The following is a 7,673-nucleotide window of genomic DNA, read 5'->3' on the forward strand; positions in this document are numbered from 1 at the left end:
GACAATTAAAGGGACACTCCAGGCACCCAGACCACTTCTGCCCATTGGAGTGGTCTGGGTGCCAACTCCCATCACCCTTAACCCTGCAAGTGTAATTATTGCTGTTTTTATAAACTGTAATAATTACCTTGCAGGGTTAAGTCCTCCTCTAGTGGCTGTCTATCAGACCGTCACTAGAGAGACTTCCGGCTTCTTAAAACACAAAAAGTGTTTTAAATGACGCTGGATGTCCTCACGCTATGCATGATGACCTCCAGCGCCGCTGGAATCCCAATAGGAAAGCATTAAATAATGCATTACCGCGCATGCGCATTAGGTCTCCCCCACCAGCTGATGTCAGTGGGGGAGGAGCATGGACGGAGTCTGACCCAGCACCGAGGGACATCGGCGCTGGATTCAGGTGAGTCACTGAAGGGGTGTTATCCCATTCAGCAACATTGGATGGGGTGTGGGAGGGAGGGGGGCACTGCAGGATCCTGCAGTGCCAAGAAAACAGGTTTGTTTTCCTGGCACTGGAGAGTCCCTTTAAAAGTGAATGCATGATATGACAATGAAAGAAAAAATATAAACATATATATAAGTAGGAAGGTTTGATCACAATATAATCATGGTGTCATATTGGTTGAAAAATATTCTAATGAAACTAGTTGAGATATATTACACCATGGGTCCTCAAACTCCGGCCCCCCAGATGTTGCTGAACTACAACTCCCATGATTCTCTGGCTATCTATGTAATTCAAAGAATCATGGGAGTTGTAATTCAGCAACATCTGGGGGGGCGGAGTTTGAGGACCTATGTATTACACAGTTCAATATATACTTTAGATATGGTAATTAAAAGTTATGCCACAATGTTGTTCTACTCAGTCTACTTTGTTTAGAGAGATATTACCCCATTTTTGTATTTAATGTTTACATGGTTTTTTGTACAGATGTGCCAGATGTGCCATGTAATTTTAATACCCAATTCCCTTTGTAAATGTTAAAACGTTTTCAACTGCATCATTTACTATGCTTTACTTCATGCCTAATATATACCTGATTTAGTTTTTATGGTAACTGTACGCCTAGTGCACTCTTCCAGAACACTTAATGTGATTTTAAAAATAATCGGTGCCTATACCTGTATATCAACCCCCATAGTGAAATACACTTTATTAACTCCATAAGACCAATGATGGAAGAATCTAGTAATAATAATAATAAAATAATCTAATAATCTCATGTCAAGGCTCCAAGGCACTCATATGTATTTTAGCAGATTGCCATATTAGATTACAGATGCTTTTCTTCTTTTCTACTTTAAACCACTGATAAACTGATAGGCACTATTTTTTTTTCTACTTAAGTATGAATTGTCAGAAATTCAATGTCAATTTTAAATTTTAGGTTTGAAAAATAGGAGATTCTTCAAATTGTATTTTATTCAATAAATTGATTTCGCTATAAAATTCTTCCATGGTTAAAACTTTGCGTATTCTGTTATGTGTATACGTTTTTTGGTTTTTATTTTATTTCTATATGTTAGTAGCTAAGCAAGAAATCTAAAGCAAGTATCTAGTACAGAGGTAGGCATCTTTTGGCACTCCAGATGTTGGAGATTCCACTAATGCTTTGCCAGCAATATGGCTGTTAGAAAATTATGGGAGATGCCGAAGGTTGTACCACTGATCTAGTGTGTGCCAAAGGTTGTACCACTGATCTAGCGTGCACCAGAGATTGTACCACTGATCGAGTGTGTGCCAAAGGTTGTACCACTGATCTAGTGTGTGCCAAAAGTTATTCCACTGATCTAGTGTGTGCCAAATGTTATTCCACTGATCTAGTGTGTGCCAAATGTTGTACCACTGATCTAGTGTGTGCCAAAAGTTGTACCGCTGATCTAGTGTGTGATTTAGAGCCCACATCTGTCTGAAATGTGTTTGGTGATTCCACTCTGTTTTTATTTTATTTTTTATTTGTTATTTGCTTCCCCCATTTCAACTTTTTGTGTGTTCAATAAATGTATACTGCCTTTTTTTTTTTTGGAGATGCATTTAGCAGTCCGAGACTAAGTGCTCATCTTGAATACTTACTTTCTATATAACTCTGTACAAAACAAACATTTGGTCAGGTAGATCTCAATGATTTTAAAATGATATTTAACATTTACATTGTCAAGACATCCTGGAAATTAAATGTCATCATTAAAAAATTGCTACCACTCATATGCTTCTTTTCATTAGTCTCCTTTGCGTTCCTAACTAGTGTGCAAAATCATCTCTTCCTGATAAACACATGGTCCTAATTTTCTGAGCTGAGCAGCTTATTGACTGCCAAATGCGAGCTTTTAAATAACATAGAACTATGCAATAAAGCATTTTTAAACATTGCATAAACAGTTTTAAAATATTGCATAAACAGATTCAAAAAGTATTTTATACAAAAGAAACTAAAAAAAAAAAAGTGACAATTGTTGGAGAAGAATTATTTTGTGATTGCAGGTTTTCTAAAGAATAATTACAATATTTAAGTTACTGATGTTCAACAGCCTGCAGCATATTTCAAGGTGTTTCAGAAGTTCTTGCTTTAACTTGTATGTTTCCAAATTGATAGGAAAGTGATGTGGCTCTTTGTTTAGCTATGTTTAGTTAAAGGATAATCATTTGGCTTTTCTGAAGACAATGAGTGCTATGAAAGCTTTTCATAGATACACAGGATTCCGACATCTACATTTCTCTAAGGCAATGCTAGAGGAGATGTATATGATACTGTTATATTCACATTTTACAATTTGCCACTTAAGCTGCTTAGTAGTACATTTGCCTCTATTTCATGTGTAACTATGCCTGCCAATCATCTGCATTAAAATTTTATTTTCTTTATTTTTTACAAAGGATTAGTTGCCTTAATTTCCTTTAGGGATTGTTTTATGATATGCCAAATATCATGACCCCATCAATAGTTCTACCATTATGGGAAAGAATGGGGACAATTGATTGTAACTTGGGTGTCCTCAGTTCTTGCTTGTCTAAAGAACCATGCTGGACTCAGGCTTCCATTTCCAGTGTTTGGCTGTAGTCAGATCCACTTCCAGATTTCTATTGGATCTCAACACAGGAGCTAAAGATGGAGTAATGGTATCTGACCAGAGTTGTGGGGCGTTTACATTGTGTTGAGGAAGTCATGAGAAATATCAATGTACTTTATAGCTAAGGAGTTTATTCCTTTAATTCATGGGCCTGGGCTTGATGGCCTTTTAGCAAATACTCAAGGTGAATGTTTTTAGGTAGATACCAGAGTGTTAACTTTTCAGGTCGGCTAGGCTTAGAGTGAACCAATCTCTAATTATTTTCCTGTTATTGTGTAGATGTCCTGTTCTGTAGCTACTCATTCAGAGTTAGTCTCTAAAATGAGATTTGCCAGGAATTCAAAGTTAATTTAAACATTTAAAATAGCTAATTTAGGAAAATTCCACAACTCTGTTTTCACGCCAACCATCTTGGTTTTAAATTTGAAATTCGCTTTGAATTTCTGGCAATTCCCAGTTTAATAATTTAACTCTGGTGGTAATCTCCAGACAGCAATAGATAAGTAATAATAAAAAAAAAAACCATAATAAAATAAAAATTGAGCAATAAAGATATGGTCTCCATGATGTATGAAAAAAGCTAGATTCTATACGTAGTATTTTAAAAAGGTTTTTGTATGGTTCATTAATATCCCAGCTTGTGCTTTGATGTAGAAAGCCATGTTATATGACAGCAAATTATTGTGATGGAAGCAAACCAAATCTTGAAAAGTCAATACTGCATGTGCTTATTTGTATATTTTAATGGAAAAGTAGATGGAGTACCCGCACATTCCCTCTATGGGAAACAAGATCATTTATTGAACACAATATTTAAAAAAAAAAAAAAAAAAATTAAACCCCCCACCCCATAAAATAGCACAAATAGCAATGCATCCCTTATCAGTATGTCTAGTCAGTAAACTTGAAAAATAACTCTGTTGTGGAGACACAAAAGTTCAAAGCTACTGTTTTTGAAGGGAAGTTTTTTGAGGTTGCCTTAGGATATGTGGAACCATGCACATCTTCTGGAAACCACTTACTGCACTTATTATTATTATTATTATTATTATTATCGCCATTTATATAGCGCCAACAGATTCCGTAGCACTTAGCATGGTTATTGCATTTAATTAGAGGTACATGGTTTTCTATGGTTAAAATCCTATGCAGCTGGACTGGGTCTTATGAAAATAGTAATGCCCAACATGTTTTTGAATAAAAAGCTGGAACCAATCAAATGATTTCAAGCTAAATAATAGGACAAAATGTGATTGGTTTCAGGCCTGAAGCATGTAGACTAAAGAAGCAAATGGTTAATAAACATTTATGATTCCCCTAACATCTGGAAAACATGTTGAGAATTAATTCAATATGAGTAATGTTTCTAAAAAATTACATATACATATACAGAAATAGGTCTCTGAACAAAAGCCTGCGTCTTAAACAACAGCGTTCTAAGGATCCTTCTGCCAATCATTGATAAACTATGGCTCATTTATTTACAGATATACTGGGATTCATGGGTAACATCAGGAACTAACACCAATGAAATGCAAAATCTACTTGGCCTAAACTCCAACTCCCATGACATTAAGTCAGTACAAAAAGCTGACTGTGCATTGACTCGGTGACAGCATGTATTAGTGTATGTGAAGTGCTACAGTGAAGTTTTAATAAAGCAGTAAATCCTTGATTCACTAAATAGTGTAAAACCTATTTTCAGTAGTCAGCTTAACTTAATAACATTTTTACAAAATCCTGTGAAGCACATAATTTAGGTCACAGACTAGTGACTCGTAATAGCTTCTGCCCATGTATTTCTCAATTCAGGTGTGATGCTAATAAACTACTTTATTTACAATTTCAGCCTCTTATAGGAAAGGAAATGTATCATTAAAATGCCATGTGCTAATAGCTCCCCTTAGTTCCTTTCGCCCAGTGAAAGTATTTAGCACAATTATAACCCCATTGGTGTTTGTACTTAAATATGTTGCATTAAAAGGCATTCTTCACACAATATGTGTAATTGTAACCCAGTAAGTGACTCAACACATCCATGCATTAAACCCCATATATTTTGTGAACTTATCCCCTCAGACAGGTGGGCTGGGTGGGCATTAGAGGTAAATTAGTAAACATGACCATCACTACCATCGATCTGTCTGTCTGTCACCTTACCAATGCTAGCAACTGTATAATGCAATCCAAAACATGATTAAATTGTCCAACCTCCAGTATCGAGAGGGTTAAGCTTGCAAGCAATATACCAGTCACAAAAAACATGCGTAACAAAGTCATTTCTATGCTTCTGAAACAAGTAACAAACACATTTGTTTTGAAACAAAGACTCAGTTGCTAAGATATCTCAAGTTACAATATATGTTAAAAATGTACATTAGCTTAGGGTCCCTCTGGAACAAAGTCCGTAAAACCTAGTGATGATAACGCACTACAAGCACATCTCAGTACTGTAATTGAAACCATATTTCTTAATGTTGGACGTTGTTCTTTTAACTTTTTTTTAATGGTGTTAGTAAAATGTTTAATAATTTTATTTCATATTTTACATTTTATATTATCAGGGTGGCTATTTGCTCCTTTAACATAAGAGAACATGTTAATGCTATGATAAGAAAAAGAGCAAACTCTAACTCTGGTACAAGCAATTAAAAACATATATATATATATATGGGCCTTATGAAAATAGTAATGCCAAAACATGTAAGATATATATCATATGCTTTAATCAGAAAATGTATCACTCAGCAAAACTCGGTGCAACTCAAGAGCTCACCTTTGTCTTTCTAGATAAAGTGCACTTTTCACAAAGTAATGCAGCAGACACTTATCAGGGAGAAGCATTATCTCATTGGAATGTAGACAAGACACACTCCATACCAAAATACTATTTACAGCACACTTAGAAGAAAAGATGCAGCTGGAATTCATATACATAACGAAAAGTTAAAAAAAAAAAAAAAAAACATCACAATGCTTTTCACCATACTTTTGCATTTCAGAATATCCAAACCAGCAATTATAATCATCCATCTTAATAATATCAAATGTCTTACCTGCGTCCCCATTTTTCAAGAATTCAAATTATTTCGTGTGTAGAAGAATCTAATATCAGAAAATAAGGATGAAAAATAAAACACTCTTGCTTCCGGGATCCCTCAATATACTGTGGAATTCTTCAAGAAGACTTGATCCTGTTTTTTAGAGATCAGCTGTGCTGTAGACAATTTGATTCAGAATGCTGTTCTCTATCCAGCCCAGAAACCACTCCCTGTTCAATAGGGTGTGCTTGCAAGTCTTGCTCATTCAGCTTAAACTGATTTAATCTGTCTACATGCTCCTTGGTCTCTCTATGTAGGTAAACATGGAATGCATTCCTGAGTGAGCTGTGAGCTGTGAATAACTCAACAAGTGCCAACGGGTGCACTAGCATGTCTTAAGGACACAATTTAACATGACTCTAGGGGATGGTATATAAAACAAAACTAACACGTTTTATGAGACGTTATTGAGACCTGGCACACAAATTCGCATGATAAAAATTATGGCATTGGGATGTGGTAGGATTCTATAGGTGGTTAGACGTATTAAATGAAATCATTAAAAAATAAAGTTAAACACTTTCATCATGCACAACTGGAAACAGAGGGTAATATGAGATTTCACCATGTTTCCAAGACTTAATCAATGCATTGCTTTTAGAAGTTGTACGTCTAAATGAATATATGTTTGTCATAAAGAGCATCATTTTATTAATGATAATTTGAAGAAAGATATTATTTTACAGAGATTTCGATCACTTTGTTTAACCCTTTCTGGAGCTAATGTGTCACAGCATCAGTCGAATTGCTCGATCCTGGCCTTAAATGGAGAGGAATTTATACAAAGTAAAAATATCACATTTATCTTAGAATGTCCTGATTCTGCTTAGCTGTTGTAAAAACTATCTGTGTTAGGTAAGTTTGCTGTTCTGTTATGGTAAGTCATAAACCAGGATTATAACAAAGAATTGCTAGCTTCTGAATCTGCTATTTTATCATTTTAGCCTAAAATTAGCAATTCTCCTTCTCAATTCCCTAAAATTCCTGGCTATTAAATAACCATAAGTATTTATTTCCCATTCAGTTTTGTTGTTTATTTTCCAGCTTCCATCTATGCACATATACTGGTTGTTTATACATTTTAAACATTGCCACTACAAAGATGCATTTTAAAAGCGACATGATAAATAGGAAAATATTATAAGGGGGATGTGCTCGCAAAACAAGACACTTCAATGAAAAGCCCAAAAAATAATTTTTAAATTGGTTAGGGTTTAAGTAGCCATTTTGGTTTATGGGGATTTAGAGTAGAGATATCATAAGAAGTATTTTTGATATTAGTGTTAAAGGGGTCTTAAGGCTAGGGGGTACCTGACTTAAATGATCCATTCATTGTAATCCATGATTCCCAATAAGGTTAAATAGTGCGTATCCTTTTCAATATGATGTCTTTGTTTTCGGGTTTGTTTAAAAACACTTTGTTTATAAGAACACCGAGGGGTATTCGCTAGCATATAGTCATAGCGAATTTGAAATTTTAAGGCCAAATGTGCTGAAATG

At 35.0% G+C, this 7,673-nt stretch overlaps 1 protein-coding gene across 1 annotated transcript in view; it reads right to left on the bottom strand.

Moving 5' to 3' along the window:
• MID1 (midline 1) overlaps positions 1 to 6,167 on the bottom strand; it is a 410,087-nt gene extending 403,920 nt beyond the window's left edge. Inside the window, exon 1 of the mRNA XM_063450101.1 lies at positions 6,129 to 6,167. The gene's annotated coding sequence lies outside the window, so the exon portion shown is untranslated. The remainder of the gene's footprint in view (positions 1 to 6,128) is intronic.
• Positions 6,168 to 7,673: the final 1,506 nt, after the last annotated feature.

Source organism: Pelobates fuscus, chromosome 1 (assembly GCF_036172605.1).
Source record: "Pelobates fuscus isolate aPelFus1 chromosome 1, aPelFus1.pri, whole genome shotgun sequence".
Taxonomy (NCBI): Eukaryota; Metazoa; Chordata; class Amphibia; order Anura; family Pelobatidae; genus Pelobates; species Pelobates fuscus.